This window comes from Thalassophryne amazonica, chromosome 16 (assembly GCF_902500255.1).
Source record: "Thalassophryne amazonica chromosome 16, fThaAma1.1, whole genome shotgun sequence".
Taxonomy (NCBI): Eukaryota; Metazoa; Chordata; class Actinopteri; order Batrachoidiformes; family Batrachoididae; genus Thalassophryne; species Thalassophryne amazonica.
In genome coordinates, this window is record NC_047118.1 from 75478030 (window position 1) to 75501122 (window position 23093).

Here is a 23093-nt window from a genome sequence, read left to right on the forward strand (position 1 = left end):
TTAAATGTCTGACTCTCTGGAGGTATTTGGCTATAGTCAAGCTGTCGCTGTTTTTTGGCAGTTTGACCCCTTCAGTCTTGGTCACATCCCTCTTTTGTACCATTCTCCTGTGCTGGTCCAGCCTCAAGGGTGTCTCAAAGTCTTCACTTACCAAACCTGTTCAGGTAGATCAGAGAGACAATGCCTTCTTCATTCCAGACATACAGCATCATGTCATCAGTGTAGAGGTGGTGGCTGATGTTCACATTACTTCTAAACCTGCAACCACACCTACTCTGGACAACGATCTGAATTTGGGGAGAACATAAGCAGAGACAGTACCTGACTTTTGTGGTACACTTATGGCCGTTTGCGTATTTACCTTGGCATTGGCCTCCAGTGTTGTTTTTCCACACTGACGTCTCAAGGAGGGTTATCATCCTGTAACTCATTTATATAGTTATTAATAACTAATAAAAATCACTACTATAACTAAAAATAATAGTTTATAACTAATAATAAAGAACTAACTGTCTGCCTGGTTGGTTGCGATCCAGGACCAATGCAGTTCCATAGATGACTGTGGTGATGTACAGCACCAAGCACATGCTTCCAGACTCGACTTCGACCAAAATCTCCAGCAGCTGCTTGTTTTTCGAGGCTTTCATGCAGGCCATGCTCAGGTTGGTCCTTCTGGACTTAGAGTCTTGGGTGATTGGTCTCTTAACCAGTAGCTGGTGCTTTGACTCCCCTGGTGTTGGTTTGAATCCCAATCATGTGGACATTCATCTTAGCCATTGCGATGGCTGATGAGCTACTGTCCATTAGTTCTAAGGCTTTGTCTTCCTGATCGCCCTGTTCGGCCCCATGTGAGCCTGTCAGACCCTGATGTTAACAACTGATGGAAAAGTGCTCATGATGTTGGCCTCTTCAGCTCGTAGGCCTGAATAAGGTCAAGGTCTATTTCTGTCCAGTTCTGCATTCTGGAGACTCTGTTGGTTGGTTTGTTTGCTTTTTAAAGATACATTACAGTAGAAAGGCCGGCACAGTGGATTAGTGGTTAGCACTGTTGCTTCACAGCAACAAGGTCCTGGGATCACTTCCCGTCTGGTCCTTTCTGTATGGAGTTTGTGCAGGTTCCCTCCAGGTGCTCCGCCTTCCTCCCACTTTAAAAGACGTGGGTTAGATGAATGGGTGACTCTAAATTGACCATAAGTGTGCGTTTGAGAGTTGTCTGTTTATGTGGCCCTGAGATAGACTGGCGTCCTGTCCAAGGTGTACCCCGCCTTTCACCCTATGACTGCTGGGATAGTCTTCAGCCCCATGTAATCCTTTATTTGATTTAAGCCGATTTTTAAAAAATGAATGAAATATAGTCTTAATCAACACAAATAAAAAGTTTTGTTTGAACCATTTTTTGAGTGCTTTTGGTTCCTGGTTACATTATGGGTACCAGGCTTGACTGGGAAAGTAACCTGCCTTGGACTGGCATCCCATCCAGGGGGAGGCGTAGACTCCCATCTGCATCCCACTAAAGAATCCGGGGATAGGGATGATGGTCTAGTGGTTAAACATTGGGCTTGAGACCAGAGGATCCTTGGATCAAACCCCAGCCTGACTGGAAAATCACTAAGGGCCCTTGGGCAAGGTCCTTAATCCCCAAGTTGATCACGTTGTGTAGTGAGCGCCTTCCATGGTAGCACCCTGACATCAGTGTGTGAGTGGGTTGGTGCAATTGGGTGAATGTGAGGCATAATTTTAAAGCGCTTTGAGTGTCTGATGCAGATGGAAAATCACTATATAAATACAGTCCATTTATACCATAAACACCTGCACCAGGCCTGGATGGGACTTGTTTCTTTTGTTTCTCAGGATGATCTCCTGGATCAGCAGCAACATCCAGTAGAAATCAAACTGGAACAAAAAAAAGGTTGTAGACTGATTGAGCAGAGACTATAACTTTGAAAGTTTTTTTCCTTCAAGTGTGGCTAACTTGACGAACATGAAAGCTGGAGTGGGAGCACCCACTGCACTCACGCACACGTACGTGCACACTTGGCGAAACCCTCCCTTTACCATTAAAGTGTGTGTGTGTGTGTGTGTGTGTGTGTGTGTGTGTGTGTGTGTGTGTGTGTGTGGTGTGTGTGTGTGTGTGTGTGTTAGTAGAGGAGGGGGGAGAGATGCTGATGCTGCAGCAGAGTCTGGATCCTCATAAACCATCGCAGGATCAAAAACTCCTGAGATCTTCGGAGTCTTGAATGACTGACTGGAGTACTGATCCTTGTTTCATTTTGCTTGATGTTATGAGATCACCCTGCAGTTTGTGCACAGTGAGCATGAACATCATCCTGCAGCACCCCATCGACTAGGACCAGGTAGGAGCAGCTTTTATTGCACTTTTTGTCTGACACCTGGAAGCTGCTGCAGGTTCTGCAGGTTGGACGTGTTCTGTGGGTTCTGCACAGGTTCTGCTGCAGGTGCCGTGGGTGTGTCGTCTGCACTGAATGCACAGCTCTTTCTCTGCGCTTTCCTTGTCTCCTCTGGAGCATCTTCACTGTGACGTGATTGAGATGTATTTGATGTCACGCATCACTCTTGTCAGCTTTCATTTACAGCCTTAAATATGACATTCTTAGGAGGTATTTAATAAAATTACCGCCACTGTCCATTTTATGACAATCACTGTCAGCATATTTAACAAATGAATTGTTGCTTCAATTATTCATACTTCATGTTCACGCCTCACGGTTGCAAAAATATTCAAGAGCTTAAATATTTTCAGAAAAATGTCACATTTTGCAACTCCTGTATTATAAAAGAATGTTTTCCCCCAAAAAACACTTTTTAAAAATTATTCTTACAATTTCATGTTTCTTTTCATAAAGTTACATTTTTGGAGATGAAATTAATTTTATTTTTTTCTTTAATATTGTGACTTTGGAGTTATTTGTTGGTAATTTTACAGGGTGGGGGGGATTTTATGTAACAATGTGAGCTTTTCAAAACAGCCATTAAAATTAAAATTTAACCTTGTTGCAGTCTGACTTGAAATTTGTACACTGAACAAAAATATAAACACAACACTTGTTTTTGCTCCCATTTTTCTTGAACTGTACTCAAAGATTACATTTTCAATATACACAAAATACCTATTTCTCTCAAATATTGTTCACAAATCTGTCTAAATCTGTTAGTGAGCACTTCTCCTTTGCTGAGATAATCCATCCCACCTCACAGGTGTGGCATATCAAGATGCTGATTAGACACCATGATTAGTGCACAGGTGTGCCTTAGGCTGGCCACAATAAAAGGCCACTCTGAAATGTGCAGTTTTGCTTTACTGGGGGGTCTGGGGGAGTCAGAAAACCAGTCAGTATCTGATGTGATCACCGTTTGACACATACAGAGCAACACGTCTCCTTCACATAGAGTTTATCAGCAGTCAGACGCCATCGAATGTGAGCATTTGTCCACTCAAGTCAGTTACAGTGACAAACTGCAGTCAGGTCAAGACCCCGATGAGGACGACGAGCATGCAGATGAGCTTCCCTGAGATGGTTTCTGACAGTTTGTGCAGACATTCTTTGGCTCTGCAGACCGATTGTTGCAGCAGCTGTCTGGGTGGCTGGTCTCAGACGATCTTGGAGGTGAACCTACTGGATGTGGAGGTCCTGGGCTGGTGTGGTTACAGGTGGTCTGCGGTTGTGAGGCTGGTTGGATGTACTGCCAAATTCTCTGAAACACCTTTGAAGACAGCTTATGGTAAAGAAATGAACATTCAATTTATGGGCAACAGCTCTGGTGGACATTCCTGCAGTCAGCATGCCAACTGCACGCTCCCTCAAAACTTGTCACATCTGTGGCATTGTGCTGTGTGACAAAACTGAACATTTCAGAGTGGCCTTTTGTTGTGGCCAGCTTAAGGCACACCTGTGCAGTAATCATGCTGTCTAATCAGCATCTTGATATGCCACATCTGTGATGTGGGATGGATTATCTCGGCAAAAAAGAAGTGCTCATTAAAACAGACTTAGACTGATTTGTGAACAACATTTGAGAAAAAACAGTTTTTTGCATATTTTGAAAATTTTTTAAATCTTTGAGTAAGCTCACGAAAAATAGGATCAAAAACCAAAGTGTTTCATTTATATTTTTATTCAGTGTATATCACTTTTCTTTTGTTTCTCTTAAGTGAAACAATATGATTTTAAAATCTAAGCAGTCTAAAAAAAATGTAAAAAATTTAACCAAGATCATTTTCAAACACCATTTCAAAATGTTGACTATATGAATTTATATGTTTAACAAATTGTGTGTAAATGCGTTGAGATGTTTCATCACAACTACCATGCCAAAAAATACATTTATTTATCTATATTATAATAGCGAAGTGGCTTCTGTGTGTGTGCATGGGTATGGCTTTGATCACAGCGAAGCCAGGGAGAGTTGACATTTGCTGTTTGGTATGCTTATGTATTTTGGGTCAAGGATGAACACTGCGAAAACGGAAAGCTGATAGGACAAATATTTTTTGAGAAGTTAGTGATTTTAGTTAATCAGTAAACAGTGTATGTTGTGTTGCAGTGCACCATGGGAGTTCTGGGTTTTGAGGTTTTAAATGTTGTTATTGTGGTTCAAGTTAGTTTAACAGTGTTGTTAGAGTTATTGATTTATTGTGTTTTTGTAGTTCAGTTGGTTTAGTCAGTTTAGTTAAGTGTCATGTTGCTGTTACCATGAGTGAGTTGTCATATTGGTAACATAAGTGAAATGTATATTGCTTTTAATGTCTTCCTCCACCGTCTCTGTTTGTGAAATTAAAAGCACTTGCTTACAGCAGACTGCAAAAAACAAAAAGCTGTGCATGTATGTGTGCAATTTTGATCATGCACAAACTGTGGAGAGCTGACATTTGCCGTTTGGTATGCTTATTTTGGGTCAAGGATGAATGGCGCCAAAACAGACACAAAATACGACGGCGTTGGCCCCAGAGGGTTAAAAATAAGTCCTTCAGAGAGCAAAATTAAGAGTTACACAGGTTTTATACAGAACAAAGGAGGAGTAAATTACCTATATTTCTTTCAGCCTGAGTGTCGTCACATTATATCTCATGAATCAACAGCTCCTGCTTGTTTAAAAACATCACTGAAAAAAAGCGCATAATAAGGCACCCAAATTAAGGGACAATGCCGCTTTTAACAGCCTGACCTCATTTCTGGCGTAAAATACGGTCATTTACTCACCAATGTAACTTTGGTGTCATCTGGTAGTCCTGTTCAAACATTTTTCTCTTCTACTCAGGTGGGTTAGAACATTGCGGGGTACACAGCACGAGCTACTGTACTGGAGGAACCTATCAGTCAATATTTGTCAGTGATTTCAAATGCAGCTCTTTCAACCAGACGTGCTGTGCTGTGACATATCAATCATCTGTGTCCCAATCAGATTTCAGTGGAGTCCCGTGCAACCCTGGCCTCCGCTCTAACTCGTCTGTCCAAATCAGGAAGTGTTGATCCAGGAAAGTGTTTGACATTTGACATTTCCTGTTTCACTGTGGACTCATATTTGGCACTGTCCTGTTTGGGACTCCCTGTACCATGAGCTAGCTTCGCACTGCTTGCATGTCGCTTCGCTCGGATTAGCTCAACCAATAATTTGCACACACATTTTAACAAAATTAGAGCAACTTTAACTTTCGACCCCTGTACAACTGAAATTGACCTTTGTCACCATTTTGCTGTTTTTACCCCATAACTATGTAACATTCAGTCACAGACAGTCCAAACTATACCTTTTTGGACTTTTTATGCTCAGACAAATAAGCAAATAAATGTGGTATAGTTTTCAATATGATTGGAGCATTTTTTAATTTGACCCCTGTGTAATTCTTCATTTGACCTCTACCTGGCTGCCTATTGAAAATTCAAATGGCCAATCTAAAGAGTATGCTATTTGTTGCTTCTGTCACTATTTGCAGGATTGTTTCAGTTATCTACTGCCACTATAAAACTGGTTTTAAAGCATTCAAATGTGGTTTTAACTCCTTCGAAGCCTGTATATCCCATTGGATGGGAAATCTCACTTTTTATTATCAGATACTGACAAGCCAAAATGAGGCATGTGCTAAGGGGTTAACTAATTATTAAATGATTTTATTTTGTACTCTATTTCAAAAATTGCAGTTTTAACAGTGAAATATCTGCTTTTAATCCTACTAAATTAGAGATAATCTGGTTCATTTAATACTTTAAGCCTAATACTGTTTTAAACTAGAGCTTGATCCTGGTTTGTTCTATATGACATCAACAGCAGGAAGCTAACTGTCACAAGCAAATAGAAATTATATCAAATAACATTAAATTATTGTGTAATATAAATAACTAAAGTGGATGATGACAGTGTATCATCATCCAGACAAGTCTATCTGCCAGACTGGTTCAGGTGTTCTGGTCATTATTAGGGCCTGTCTTGCTGATTATTATAAATTTATCACTCACCACTGGAAGTGTTCCATCCAGCTTTAAGTGCTGTAATAAACCTTCTGTTAAAGAATCTTACTTTGGATTGCTGGGTTATTGGAGAATTACAGACCTATTTCAAAATTTATAATTTTTCTCTGAAGTGCTGGGAAAAGGTGGTTGCAAGACAACTTATTGCCTGTCTGTCCTGAGGGATGATCTTTTTGAGACCTTATATTCAGCTTTTTGGGCTCATCATTCCACTGAGACTGCCCTCACAAAAGTGGTGAATGATCTCTGGTGGGTCATGGATACAGGTTTGATATGGTTGACCATGGGTATTTTGCTGAAGAGAATGGAAAATTATTTGGTATTTCTGGAAGGGTGCTTGCATGGCTGAGATCTTATTTGTCAGCTAGAAAGCAATGTGTTCCTTATGATGCCACAACATTCTATTTCTCAGCTATGAAATATGGGGTACCTCAGGGTTCTGTTTTGGGTCCTCTGTTGTTCTCTTGTATGTTGCACCTATGGGCCATATTATTCAGAGTCATGAAATCCAATACCACTGTTATGCTGATGTCCTCCAGATGTGTATGCTGATCTCTGTAAGCAAAGTGTCTCAGACTGCAAAAACTGGAAGTTTGCATGGTTGTGGTAAAATCTGGATGTCTGCAAATTTCCTGCATTTGAATGCAGGGAAGACTGAGATGATCATAGCTGACCCTGTCAGACGGAGATATCTTTCTGACCAATTAACATTGTCACTTGGTGACTGGGTGAGTCATCAAAGTGAAAAAGTTAAAGTGTGACTTTTTGATCCATCGTCTTTTGATTTGCACATTAGGGACATCATTAAGACAGCTCATTTTCACTTGTGCAACACGGCAATTGGTCAGACCTATCCTGTCTATGGCAGGTGAAGAAATTTTGATTCACACCTTTGTGTCTTCCAGAATTAAGCTAATGTAATGTTTTATTTTCTGGATTGTCATATAAGAGTATGAGATGTATACAGAGGATACAAAATACTGCTTGCCAGAGTTTTGATGAAAACCAGGATGTTTGATCGCATGACACCTATTCTGGCTTCCCTTGGTGGCTCCCTGTGCCTCTACAAGCAGGTTTCAAGGTTTTGTTGCTAACATGTAAGGGCCCTAATGGACATGCACCAACCATCTCACTGAACCTGTTAAGACTTTTGTGCCTCCTCATACACTGTGGTTGTTAGATGTGGACTTGCTCTGTGTCCCAAGGAATTAAAGAAAGTTTAGGCAGCCTTTTCCTGCTGTGCTCCTTCCTTGTGGAATAGCCTGCCTGTTGGGATTTGAAAAGCAACTTCGAGTGACTCTTTTAACAGAAGTCCGCGACCCGACTCCGGATAAAGCGGAAGAAGATGGATGGATGGATGGATGGATGGATGGATGGATGGATGGTATTCTGTAACATTCTGAAGACACAGCAGCCAATATAAGTGCCAATATAAAAGGTTGTGACTGCAGCACAGTCAGATGCAGAAGTAAGGTGAGATGAACAATGGAGACCTGTGCTGGTTAAGCTGTGTAATAAAGTTCACTGTGTTCCTGTGCTCACGTCGTCAGCTTCCTTGGCTCCATATTTGAACATCTGTGACACAACAGAAAATTGGCGATGAGGATTGGGATACTGCTTTGAAAGTGAGTTTGAGCGTCGAAGCTTGAACTCCGTTGAGACGACAGAGCACATGTGAAATGGTGACTGCATTCAGGATCAGAAAGACCTTCGCTTGATGAAACAGAAGAAGAATTTGAAGCCTACCTGGAAAGGCTAGAATAATTCTTCGTGGCAAACGGACTGAAGTATGGTGATGAAAGTCGAGAGCTGTGTTTTGATGGTCATTAGAAAACGAAACCACACCCTCCTTATGGATTTCTGTTCACCATTGAAACCATCTGCATGTAAGTTGACTGACTTAATAAGTCTTCTGCGCACCCATTTTGTGCCAAAAAACGAACTTTATCACTGAAAGATATAAGTTTAACACTCGACAGCAAAGATAAGATGAATCTATCAGTGAATTCATTGCGAGTCTCAGAAAACTGGCTTCATTGTGCAAATTTAAATCATTTTTGGACGATGCTTAAGAAATAGATTAATTGTGTAGTGTTCACAGCCATGAGCTGCAGGACTGAATGTTTGAATGCCGCCCACACAAAAGACTTAGTGGTTAGCTCGCAGTTTGGTCAAATGCTGCAAACAGCGCGAAACAGTTTCGAATTAGTGCACCACGAAGCATCAGGCAGACGGGCAGGTGTGCACGATCCCGGTGCAAGAGTTCATGCACGCGACGGTGTCTTTTGAGCAGAACAGTGCGAGTTGCATTACATCGCATCACTTATGTGGCATAAATAAAAAAAAATAAAAACCAGCTGGTACCTGTGGGACCACATTGCGCTGCTTATGTGGAATAACTAAAAAAAGAAAGAAAAAACATACCAACCACGGGACTCGAACCCATGGCTTCCAAAAGCTCTGATTGCCAGTCAGAAACTTTACCACTGAACTACAGAGCTGTCCTTTCAAAGCTGCGGGAATCTGCCTCATATCAGGAAGGACATAGAAGTATTACAAAAAAATTAAAATCACATACCATATAAAAACACCGCATTTATCAAGCGAGGCAATATAATAGGATCCATCTGTTCCTCTGTAGATGACCCATGGTCACTGGCATACAATCATGAAATGACATGAATGAGAAGCAGTGGGCTCTGATCGTGTCCACATCTACTGGTGCCAGTGCATCCAGTCGCCCAGTGTGCATGTTCTCCCCAACGCACTGCAGTACAGACACCGCATCATGTGGAACAGAGCTCACGTGAGTGACGTGACTGTCAGATCGCCCGCTGTGTGTTCTGATCTGATGGTCTGTTTCAACCTGTCAGGCTGTCATGTCCGCGTCCATGCGAGCACTCGCTCGCTGCAGCTTGTCCGCCACGGCGTTATAGCGTTTTTATTTATGTCCACATAATTACAGCAATCAGACACTGTCAGACTTCTGTCGGAAGCCACACCTCCTATCAGTGGAGCGCACACACCTACGTGTCAGTGTGTGTGTTTGCAAAGTCACACTCATGGGGAACGTCAACAAATTTCACTGTGAGTATGACAGTGGTTGTCTGCAGTCTGTTGTTGTGCCAAGAGTGTGCCTGGCCACACATTTTCTAAGTGCCATGCGAGCGGTGTTAGCTGTTCATGCGTGTCACCTGGAATTTGGCTGACACCTGCCGTGAGAGGATGCGATGGGTTTGCACAGAGCACATTCTGTCTTTCAGCCGCTGGTGTGCACAAATAGTTGCAGCAACAGGTGTATGATGCATTAGCCGCAAGTACGATTCTACAGGTTTTGCATACAATTCCTGCTTCGTGTGCACTTTGACCAAACTTTGCACTATTGTGAAGGGGCCCTTAACAGTGAGGGGAGCTTATGAAATGGGTCTGGCACACAAAGTCGTGAAGCAAAATGAAAAGCAGTGGTCACAAAAGTCCTTGAAAACCAATGGCATTTTCAAGAGAGCTGTACTCAAGAAAGAGGAAAGTGGAACACCGTGCTACAGGTGGAAAGGGAGAGGACACATGCCAGATGACTGCCATTTTAAAGAGGTGGCGTGCCATTCCTGCAACAAGAAAGGGCACATCAACAGGTCAAGCTGCTCACGACAAGAAGAGGTGTGCTGCACATGACCAGAAGAGGCAGATCATTCCCAACCAGAAAACAAAGGTGCCCAACAGCCCGCGTGGACAATCATCTGACAACAGCGAAACAGAATGGTGATCGCGATCGGGAGTAATCATGAGATTCCACATGCCGAAGTATGAAATACTTAAGGTCACATCCAAGCCAGACCCTGATGTGAAAAATAGGGAAGGTAAAAACAAGGTTCTGGAACTGTTTGAAATAGAGACTAGTGGTAAAACCTTATTATTATTAAACCTTATTATGTTTATGTGCAGGTAAATGGTAAACAAATGAAAATGAAGGTTGATACAAGTGCAGTTGTATCTGTTATATCAGAAGCACTGTATAAACACAGGTTTAAAATGGTTCAATTTGTACAAACCAGCTGTGATCTGAAAACCTACAGCAGACAAGCACTGGCATAAACTAACCTCATTTGTGGTAAAAGGAGGTGGTCCAGCCTTAGTGGGAAGAGACTGGATTGAAAGATTAACACTGGATTGGTCTTTTGTAAACCAAGTGGCACCAGCGAGTGTAGAAGAGCTTTGTGGGAGATATCCAGAGGTGTTCCAACCTAACCTGGGAAAAGTAAAAGGCATCAAAGCTAAACTACATGTTGCACCAGGAGCCATTCCCAAATTCTGTGCCTTATGCACTTAAAGATGCAGTGGAAGCACAGTTAGCCAAAATAGAAGCAGAAGGTGTTACCACAGCTGTTAGTTATAGTAAGTGTGCTGTACCTACTGTAAACATACCAAAAGTGGATAACTCTGTCAGGATATGTGGTGACAACAAAGTGTCCATAAACCCTTAGTTGGAGGTAGATCAGTACCACATTCCAAAACCACAAGACTTGTTCACAAATTTGGCAGGAGGTGACAGATTTATCAAATTCGATTTGTCACAAGCATGTCAACAAGTAGAACTGGATGAGGATTCAAAACAGTACTTAATCGATACTCACAAAGGTCTGTACAAAGTAAACAGATTTCCTTATGCAGTGATCAGTGCACCTGCAACCTTCCAAAAATTGATGGATTAAGTTTTACAGGGTTTAGAGGGAGTAATATGTTATGTGGATGACATATTGATCACTGGACAGGACAGAGAACAGCACATAAGAAACTGGGACGAAGTTCTGAAAAGGCTGCAAAACTATATTCTTCATGTAAAAAAAAAGATAAATGTGCCTTTTTCCGACACAGGATATCTTATTTAGGGCACATGATTGATGCAGAGAGAATCCAACCTATGCAGGAAAAATGTGAGGCTATTGCAAAGGCCACGATCCCAAGTAAATAACTGAATTAAGGTCTTTCCTCTCTCTTAATAGCACCAATGACTGGGTTGCTATGCAAATATGTGAAGTGGGAGTGGACAGAATCATGTCAAAAGGGGAAAGGTAAGAAACAGGTGATTTCAAACAAAGTCTTAGTACATTTCGACCCAGATCTGCCACTCATATGGACCTGTGATGCTTCACCAGTAGGTGTTGGTGCAGTGATATCTCATCAAATGCCAGATGGAAGTGAAAAACCAGTTGGTTTGCTTCTAGAATGCTACAAAAGCAGAGAAAAACTACTCGCAAATTGAAAAAGAAGCATTAGACATAGTTTTTTTTGGAGTAATGAAGTTTACTGAGAACTTGTTTGCACGTAAGTTCACTCTGATCACTGATCACAACCATTACTAAAATCTTAGGTCCAAAAACAGGAGTACCACCATTAGCAACAGTTAGAAAGCAGAGATGGTCATTTATTTTAGCAGCATACTCCTACGAGATCAGGTACAAACCGTCAGAACAACATGGGAATGAAGATGCATTATGCAGACTGCCAGTCACAAATGAAAATTTTACAAGGTCAAATCCAGTGTTTTGAGTTTCTTACCCAGACAGTCTGTCTATCACAGCTCAACAGACTGCACGTGAAACTGAGTGAGATCCCACACTGGCAAGAGTGAAACAATATGTTTTGTCAGGTTGGCCAAAACATGTGTCTGATGAGGCTTTTCAGCCGTATGTGAGACGAAAATTTGATCTGACTGTTGAGGATGATTGTTTACTTTGGGGATTCAGAGTAATCTTTCCGGAGAATCTGAGGAACACGTTAATGTCAGAGCTACAGTAGTGTTCAGAATAATAATAGTGCTATGTCACTAAAAAGATTAATCCAGGTTTTGAGTATATTTCTTATTGTTACATGGGAAACAAGGTACCAGTAGATTCAGTAGATTCTCACAAATCCAACAAAACCAAGCATTCATGATATGTACACTCTTAAGGCTATGAAATTGGGCTATTAGTAAAAAAAAGTAGAAAAGGGGGTGTTCACAATAATAGTAGTGTGGCATTCAGTCAGTGAGTTCATCAATTTTGTGGAACAAACAGGTGTGAATCAGGTGTCCCCTATTTAAGGATGAAGCCAGCACCTGTTGAACATGCTTTTCTCTTTGAAAGCCTGAGGAAAATGGGACATTCAAGACATTGGTCAGAAGAACAGCGTAGTTTGATTAAACCGTTGATTGGAGAGGGGAAAACCTATACGCAGGTGCAAAAATTTATAGGCTGTTCATCTACAATGATCTCCAATGCTGTAAAATGGACAAAAAAAAAGAGATGTGTGGAAGAAAACAGAAAACAACCATCAAAATGGATAGAAGAATAACCAGAATGGCAAAGGCTCACCCACTGATCAGCTCCAGGATGATCAAAGACAGTCTGGAGTTACCTGTACATGCTGTGACAGTTAGAAGACGCCTGTGTGAAGCTAATTTATTTGCAAGAATCCCCCGCAAAGTCCCTCTGTTAAATAAAAGACGTGCAGAAGAGGTTACAATTTGCCAAAGAACACATCAACTGGCCTAAAGAGAAATGGAGGAATATTTTGTGGACTGATGAGAGTAAAATTGTTCTTTTTTTGGTCCAAGGGCCGCAGACAGTTTGTGAGATGACCCCCAAACCCTGAATTCAAGCCACAGTTCACAGTGAAGACAGTGAAGCATGGTGGTGCAAGCATCATGATATGGGCATGTTTCTCCTACTATGGTGTTGAGCCTATATATCGCATACCAGGTATCATGACTCAGTTTGGATATGTCAGAAATACTTGAAGAGGTCATGTTGCCTTATGCTGAAGAGGACATGCCCTTGAAATGGGTGTTTCAACAAGACAATGACCCCAAGCACACTAGTAAATGAGCAAAATCTTGGTTCCAAACCAACAAAATTAATGCCTCGCAGATGTGAAGACATCATGAAAAACTGTGGTTATACAACTAAATACTAGTTTAGTGATTCACAGGATTGCTAAAAAAAAAAAGCAGTTTGAACATAATAGTTTTGAGTTTGTAGCATCAACAGCAGATGCTACTATTATTGTGAACACCCCCTTTTCTACTTTTTTTTTTTTTACTAATAGCCCAATTTTATAGCCTTAAGAGTGTGCATATCATGAATGCTTGGTCTTGTTGGATTTGTGAGAAATCTACTGAATCTACTGGACCAGTTGTTCCCCATGAACAATAAGAAAATATACTCAAAACCTGAATAATCTTTTAGTCACATCGGCACTATTATTCTGAACACTACTGTATATACAGCCACTGGGGCATGATTAAAACAAAGTCCTTGGCTACGTAGGAGCTTGCTATGGCGGCCTTCATTGGATGAACACATTGGAAGAAAATCAATGTGAATCTGCAACCTCAGCGTAGGGTTCCGCTACAGCACCAGTACATACTTGGAAATGGCTTCAGGTCCATGGCAGAGAATCACCTTGATTTTGCAGAGTCTAAGAAGCAAATGTTCCTTGAAGGTGATGGACTCGTAATGCCAGATGGCCTGAAATTATCCACATGTAAAATACTACATGTGTAAAGCACATCAAAGTCTTGAGAAACTTGTTTTCAGCTTATGCATTGCTTAAAGAGGTGGTAACTGATCACTGACCTCAGTTTATTGCAAGAAAATTAGGACATTTCTGAAATTGAATGCTGTTAAACTATCAAAACTCCGCCCTCCCACCCACATAAATCCTGGGGTACACAACATGTGGAGCATCCAAGGAGAAATGTGTATGTTCCACAATGTCTGTACTTGTAACAGAGATGTAAATAATAATAATGTATGTTGAAAGAAACTGCACTGTAATTGAGTAAATAGAAAGAAACAGTGCAGTTAAAGTCCACAGGGGAGGACTGCGGCATTCTGCAACATTGTGAAGAGGCAGTAACCATGGTTACCTGCAAGGGCACCAATGTAAACGGTTGTGATGACTGCATTGCTGTGAAACGCAGAAGAAGGGTGAGTGAGCAGTGGAAACCTGTGCTGGTTAAAGCTATATGTATACTAAAGTTTGCTGTGTGTTCCTGTGCAAACTCGTCGGCTTCCTTGGAACTATTTCAACAACATCTGTGACACAATAAGCTTTTTGCTTGTACAAACTGTTTTTATGGTTTGAATTGCTTACTCTGTATGCTTCTACCCTGTGTGCTGCTATACAATGCTGCTGGAACCTCAATTTCCCTGCGAGAGTCTTCCCAAGGGATCAATAAAATTCTATCTAATCTAATCTACTCTGGGATTTTTAGTTAATGTTGTTCTGGAGTTTGTTCAGCATTTTGTAAATTGATTCATAAATACGAGGTCTGCGAGAAAAGAAACCGACAGTTTTATTTAAAAAAAAAAAATATGGATTTGAATCACGTGTGATTACATCAGCCAAGCTTGAACCCTCGTGCGCATGCGTGAGTTTTTTCACGCCTGTCGGTGACGTCATTCGCCTGTGAGCACGCCTTGTGAAGGAGTGGTCCAGCCCCCTCGTCGGAATTCCTTGTCTGAGAATTGCTGAGAGACTGGCGCTGTGCTTGATCCAAAATTTTTTCAAAACTGTGAGGCACATCCGAGTGGAGACCATTCGAGAAATTCAGCTGGTTTTCGGTGAAAATTTTAACAGTTGATGAGAGATTTTGGATTGTTTCTATCGCTGTAAGGACTTCCCATGGAGCGGGACGTCGCGCAGCGCTCCGAGGCGACGTCGTCATCCTGTTTCAAGCTGAAAACCTCCAAATTTAAGTCTCTGTTGACCCAGGACGTTGTGAGAGAACAGAGAACTTTCAGAAGAGGTCGAATCAGCAGTTATATCCGGACATTCCACTGTTAAAGGAGATTTTTTTAATGAAAGACGTGCGGACGGATTGGCGCGTCGGCTCGCAGCCGGCGCAGCGCGCCCGCCACTGGAAAAACACCTCCGTGTTGATAACCATTTGTAAAATCCAGGTGGCTTTTGGTGGCTTTCAGTTGAGTGAGTATCTGAGAAAGTGTTTACAGCAGGGCATGTTCCAACTTGTCCTTAAGGCTTCCAACAGAGGTGGTTCAAGCTTGGCTGATGTAATCACACGTGATTCAAATCCATATGGTTTTTTAAAAAAATAATAAGGTCGGATACTTTTCTCACAGACCTCGTAAATGTATTGATTATTTATTTATAATGTCACTCAGTGAAGCTCCGCAACATTAATCAAAAACACACTAACTAGCCAGGTTTGATGGCTTGACAACAAGATAGACTAGTTTGCTTGCTAAGTACCTTAGTTGATGCCCAAAAATTAAATTACAAATTATTTGAAGTTTGTATTAGTTTGTATTTGCCAGTACAATGTACGTTTGTTTCTGTGAACAGTTTAGAGTTTATATTGTCAGTCAAATATATATATATATTTGAACACCCTGTGGTTTTGCAAGTTCTCCCACTTAGAAATCATGGAGGAGTCTGAAATTTTCATCTTAGGTGCATGTCCACTGTGAGAGACATAATCTAAAAAAAAAAAAAAAAATCCAGAAATCACAATGTATGATTTTATATATATATATATATCAGAGGTGTCAAAAGTACACACATTTGTTACTTAAGTAGAAGTACAGATACTGCAGTTTAAAAACACTCTGGTAAAAGTTGAAGTATCAACTTGACCTCTTTACTCAAGTAAAAGTGAAAAAGTATGTGCTGCAAAACCTACTTAAAGTATAAAAGTATAAAGTAACCTTTAAAAAAAAAAAAAAAAAAAAAAAGTAGATGCCACTATATGAATTGAAAGCTTAATTTAAAAACTGATTCGTTCTACATGTGGCCCAAGACCCAAAACCCAAAATTACCCCCCAACACCACCTGCATGAAATGTTTCAATTCTAGAAGCTCTGAAATGCAATCTGGGACTATTCCAGACAATAAACTGCAGTGAGTGCAGCATCCATTTAGTGAGGGAAAAAAAAAAACAACTTTCCTTATTCAAATTCATTCCAGTAGTATTCTGCTCTTACAAGGACGCAGCAGTTTTCTAGTTTGGCAGATAGTTCTGGAGGAAATAACTAAAGAAATGAACACAATGAAAATATGGTTTGACCGAAACAAATTGTCATTAAATAAGACAGGGATGAAGTGGAGGTGTAAAAGTCACTAGGTGTTCACAAGAAACACTTATTTATTTATGTATGTATGTATGTATGTATGTATGTATTTATGTATGATCATTAGTTGCTTTTATATTTCCTGTTGTGTTTCTATTCAGGTTCTTTTTGCCTCTTTCTCTAAAATTGTATATAATAATCATCAGATTATTAATATATAAACAAAAATAAATTTAAGAAATATTACAATTTGAAAACAAATGCACCCGAACGTTATGAGAGCTGCAATTGCTTAATGCTAACTTTTAACATTGAAAATGCCATAGACATGCTATCGCGTTAGCGTCGCTCCCGTTTTGAAGTTATAAAATACATCTATCAACTGTTTTCAGAAGACCATTTTTAACATAGAAAAGGTAAATAATACTCACAGACGTATGCTCTTTAGGGTTTTAGCGGGGGAAAATTAAGCGAAAGAAAGAAGGAATAAACGAAGCAATAGGTCGAAGCAGTGCTTCAATCTGCGAACCACTGCTTGGATTGGTTCAAGGTTCAAAGCAAAGCCGTGCTGCAGAAAAGTTGATTACAGGCGCACATGACGTGAAATATATATATATATATATATATATATATATATATATATTAAACTGAAGCCAAGAGTAACGAGGCTTTGTTTTAAAAAATGTAAGGAATAGAAAGTACAGATACTTGTGTGAAAATGTAATAAGTAGAAGTCAGAAGTAGGCAGAAAAATAAGTAAAGGAGTAAAGTATAGATACCTAAAAAGTGTACTTAAGTACAGTAACGAAGTATTTGTACTTCATGTGTTACTAATGTAATCTTTGTGACTGTGGTCCCAGCTCTCTTCAGGTCATTGACCAGGTCCTCCTGTGTAGTTCTGAGCAGTGGTGGGCACAGATAACCAAAAAATTAACTTCAATTACAGATAATCAGATAACTGAAAAGTTATCTTTGATAAAGATAAAATGATAAGCCACCCAAAAATGTATCAGAAGTTACAGATAACAGATAAATTCCAGTATTGTCTCTGGTACATTTGCAACTACTAATAAACCAAATTTGAGTTTTAACACCACAATCGCTTCTGGTAGCATCAAAAGTGACAACAAACCCAAACAATGAGCCCACATTTCTGTTTTTGAGCATCTTGCCCCCTGCTGGAAACTCTTGTTTACTACATGGCTTCCAGCACAGACGCAAGCTGAGAGCAGCCACAAGCCACATCTCTAACCAATCACAATGCTCCGGTCAGGCGGAGGTCTTGGAAAATAAAAGCCATGCTGACTTATCTTTTTGATTTATAAATACATTAATACCATAGAAATAACTCCATTAATGTCAATTCTGTCATTTGTACAAAGTTAAAATATAACATATATCTTTTAAATGTTGAATAATGCACTGATTCTGAAGTTTTGTAACAAAACACAGACAGATCGCAAAGGATTCTGGGTAAAATGTGCCTCTGCTAAACACTGATTGGTTCAGTCAATCATTATGTAAACTAACATGTTAATGTGACGTGTCGTATGTTGGTGTTTACAGATAAATGTGCTTTTGTAAAATATTCCATTTTTTAATTTGTAAAAACAGGCATTTTTACCGAGCCCTGGAAGTGTCATCGCAAAATGTTTTGCATGTGGAGAGAATGTGCGCACGTTTTAATATATTGTAAAACGTGCGCACAATATTGTCTTGACAAATAAATGTTGGCTATTTGCCCTATTGACATTTTGAATCCCACAAAACCTCGGAGAGGTCGCCGCACTGCGAGATCTCAGTAACATTGAGAACTGCATTGAGACATTCTGATCACGCTGCACTTTAGCCACTGCACACAGACAACACCATTAACATCGCAACATAAAACTATTTTTATATGGTGCCTAAAGCTCTCATGAATATATTCTCTGGGTTTATAGACGTTATTGTGTTTATTTTATGTAAACATGCGAGAATCACAGGCTGTCTCTACGTTATTTTCAATGGGAGCTGCTGTGAGCTACAATCGCTTCCTGATCATGTCATTCTGGGGGAAAGTGAAGTTTGCTCTTTAACATCTTGATTATTGTTCTTTACAACACTGTTTGACCTCTGAGACTAATACATATAATATGTCTGAAATTCGGTTTGCGTTTATTAAATTCCATGCAGATTAAATGTAACAGACATGGATTATTTGTTATAATTGTTTTAGCAAGTTTTCAGGGTATCATGCAGCAGTCTCTTATTAACGTGACGAAAAGCATAAAAAAATACATTTTTGTAGTATAATATTAATTTACAACTGTCATCGTGTTGATTCTCTATATGTTGTTGACTGCAGTGACTCTCTGGTGTGCAAGGGATTATGGGATACGTCAATAGGGTGAATGAACACTACTGGCCAGTAGATGGCAGTAGAGACCTTGAAAACTTGCCAAAACAAAATTCCAGATAATCCGTGTCTGCTACATTTACAATGCATGGAATTTAATAAATGCAGACACAATAACGTCTATAAATCCAGAGAATTTAGGCACGAGAGTTTAATGCTGTTGTCCGTAGAGCCTGATCAGAGTGTTTCAAATGCATTTCTCATGTCATGAACGTACTGATATTATCCTATCCTATCCGTAATGCACTGCTGGCCACAGCATATATCCACACTAAAACCTTAGAAATTAGCGCATTACTTTAAAACTAAAACATATATCTGATATTTTATAAAACTTCAGACATGACATTAATTTAAATAACTTGTCCAACATTAGTTTGGTTAAAAGTTGAACCATAAGTTAAAAATGTATGCCTCTGGATGACTTGGCTGATATTGCCCGCATATCAGTATGGGGTTAAAAGAAATTAGGTTTTTTTGGGGAGGACCCAGTTCCTCTTTGCTTGCAGAGGATTGAGCGGTTTCTTCTTAAAGCAGCTCTTCTTTGTTTTGTAGATGGTAGAACTACACATCAGCTACGAAACATTTAACAGGTAGGTACTCAACTGCTTTTAAGTTTTGTAAATATTTGTAGCTGTTCAGCTTTAAAAATTATTGGACAAAAATTTATAGCAAGATAATTAATCAGATAATGGTTTTTAAAGTTATCTAAAAAGATAATCCGATAATGAAAACATTATCTTCGATAATTAGCGGTTATCGGATTATCGGAACTGTGCCCACCACTGGTTCTGAGCTTTCTCAGAATCATCCTTACCCCACAAAGTGAGATCTTGCATGGAATCCCAGACCGAGGGAGATTGACAGTCATCTTGTGTTTCTTCCACTTTCTAATAAATAATCATAATAGTTGTTGTCTTCTGCCAAGCTGCTTGCCTGTTGTCCATCCCAGCCTTGTGCAGGTCTACAGTTTTGTCCCTGGTGTCGTTAGACAGCTCTTTGGTCCTGGCTGTGGTGGACAGGTTGGAGTGTGATTGATTGAGTGTGTGAACAGGTGTCTTTTATACAGGTAACAAGTTCAAACAGGTGCAATTAATACAGGTAAAGAGTGCAGAATAAGAGGGCTTCTTAAAGAAAATTAACAGGTCTGTGAGAGCCAGAATTCTTGCTGGTTGGTAGGTGTACTTGTTTGCAGCAGTAACATACAAATAGATTATTAAAAAATCACACATTGTGATATATATATATATATATATATATATATATATATATATATATATATATATATATTCAACAAAAATATAAACGCAACACTTTTGGTTTTGCTCCCATTTTGTATGAGATGAACTCAAAGATCTAAAACTTTTTCCACATACACAATATCACCATTTCCCTCAAATACTGTTCACAAACCAGTCTAAATCTGTGATTAGTGAGCACTTCTCCTTTGCTGAGATAATCCATCCCATCTCACAGGTGTGCCATACCAAGATGCTGATTAGACACCATGATTAGTGCACAGGTGTGCCTTAGACTGCCCACAATAAAAGGCCACTCTGAAAGGTGCAGTTTTATCACACAGCACAATGCCACAGATGTCGCAAGATTTGAGGGAGCGTGCAATTGGCATGCTGACAGCAGGAATGTCAACCAGAGCTGTTGCTCGTGTATTGAATGTTCATTTCTCTACCATAAGCCGTCTCCAAAGGCGTTTCAGAGAATTTGGCAGTACATCCAACCAGCCTCACAACCGCAGACCACGTGTAACCACACCAGCCCAGGACCTCCACATCCAGCATGTTCACCTCCAAGATCGTCTGAGACCAGCCACTCGGACAGCTGCTGAAACAATCGGTTTGCATAACCAAAGAATTTCTGCACAAACTGTCAGAAACTGTCTTAGGGAAGCTCATCTGCATGCTCGTCATCCTCATTGGGGTCTTGACCTGACTCCAGTTCGTCATCGTAACTGACTTGAGTGGGCAAATGCTCACATTCGCTGGCGTTTGGCATGTTGGAGAGGTGTTCTCTTCACGAATGATGCGAAGGAGATGTGTTGCACTGCATGAGGCAAATGGTGGTCACACCAGATACTGACTGGTATCCCCCCCCAATAAAACAAAACTGCACCTTTCAGAGTGGCCTTTTATTGTGGGCAGTCTAAGGCAGACCTGTGCACTAATCATGGTGTCTAATCAGCATCTTGGTATGGCACACCTGTGAGGTGGGATGGATTATCTCAGCAAAGGAGAAGTGCTCACTATCACAGATTTAGACTGGTTTGTGAACAATATTTGAGGGAAATGGTGATATTGTGTATGTGGAAAAAGTTTTAGATCTTTGAGTTCATCTCATACAAAATGGGAGCAAAACCAAAAGTGTTGCGTTTATATTTTTGTTGAGTATATATCTATATCTATATTTATATATATATTTATTTATTTATATTTGACATCACTGACTTAAAATCATGGGAAAATAGAAACATTACATCAAATACTAATTTTATTGATACTGAACTGTGGCTCATTGTGATCATACAGAATCCTGTTTGTACCAGGTAATCACAGCAAAGTGCTACTACAGTGTGTGTGTGTGTGTGTGTGTGTGTGTGTGTGTGTGTGTGTGTGTGTGTGTGTGTGTGTGTGTGTGTGTGTTGTGTTGTGTGTGTGTGTGTGGTGTGTGGGTGTGTGTGTGTGTGTGTGTGTGTGTTTGACTATAAATGTTAGAGCTGTAGTTTTTGGTGTTTCTGAGATGCTTCTTTCAGGATTTAGTCCATTTGAAGAATGTTATCAAAAAGCAACAAAATACAAACAAAAAAAAACATTTATTTCAGAAGAGGGTTTTTTTGTCCAAAAAAGGTGCAAAATATCTAATTAAAGTAACAGATGTTCTTTAAAGTTTTTGCAGTAATTTTTATTGATGTTCTTTATTTGTTGTGACAAAAATGTTATTTTTCACAAACCAAAGTATCAACACAGAATACAAAAGTTGGCAAAAAGCAAAGTTTAAAACAGACGTATAACGTTTGTGGAGAAAAAGTTATTGGTTCATGGTTTGTTTGTTTTTAAATTAGTGCATTCATCATTCCTTTTTTAAATTATGTTCCACCTCCTCATGATAAAAACCCCTCTGACCATCTGATGGTGGCGCTGTCAGCAGGGTCAAACACTCTCCATCAAACTGATATCAGAAGTTTTTATTCATATTTCAAACTCTGAAATCTTCTGGACGCTGTACTGGACCGTCATGGTGAAGAAGGGGCTGATTTGGAAGGCGAGGCCCATTAACCAGTCAATTTACGCTCCTGTCCCCACCTGTGGTCATGAGCTTTGGATAATGACTGAAAGCATAAGATCGCAGATACAAGCAGCAAAAAATGAAATTCCCACCTCGGGTATCTGGTCTTAAATTCCTGGGCCCATATCCACGAAGCAGCCTAAGGCTAAAAAATAGCTCCTAGTGATGTTATTCTAAGAAAAATCTTAGAAGTCTTTGAATTCATAGACATTTCTTAGAATTTTCCCAAGATGAGATGAAAGTTGTCCAAGCACCTTAGGCCTTAAGAGAGCTCCTAAAGTGCCAAACTGGTAAGAAGAGGGAGGAGGACTTTTAGGAAGCCTAGGAGTCTATTAAGCAGAGAAAATGGCAGAAAAGAGAGAGAGGAAGCAGAGATATTTTCCGTATGTAGGTTGACAGTGAGTCAGTAACATGCTGCCTGCTTGATCTACGTAATTATTTTATGTTAATTTACTGTCTTAATGTATTTCGAAATTGTTTAGGTTCTTCTCACACACACTGTTTATATTATCACTAATTTATTATTATTATTTTATCATCTGCTTTATTAATATTGTTATTTTCTTTTATTATTACTTCTATTTTGCCATTTGATTTTAAATGGACCACAATGGAAATAAATCTTGTGTCATGCATGTATTTTTAGCATATTTACAATTATATTATGTACTCAAAATGGACATACTAAATAAGCTCACACATGCATACACGCACGCACGCACACTTTTAATACGAGGTCTATTAATCAATCAATCAACTTTTTTTTTATATAGCGCCAAATCACAACAAACAGTTGCCCCAAGGCGCTTTATATTGTTAGGCAAGGCCATACAATAA

At 39.8% G+C, this 23093-nt stretch overlaps 1 protein-coding gene across 1 annotated transcript in view; it reads left to right on the forward strand.

The window, feature by feature from the left end:
• The first annotated feature begins 2229 nt into the window (after positions 1 to 2229).
• Positions 2230 to 23093, forward strand: part of LOC117528164 (trafficking regulator of GLUT4 1) — a 42921-nt gene continuing 22057 nt past the window's right edge. The window contains exon 1 of the mRNA XM_034190744.1: positions 2230 to 2354. The gene's annotated coding sequence lies outside the window, so the exon portion shown is untranslated. The remainder of the gene's footprint in view (positions 2355 to 23093) is intronic.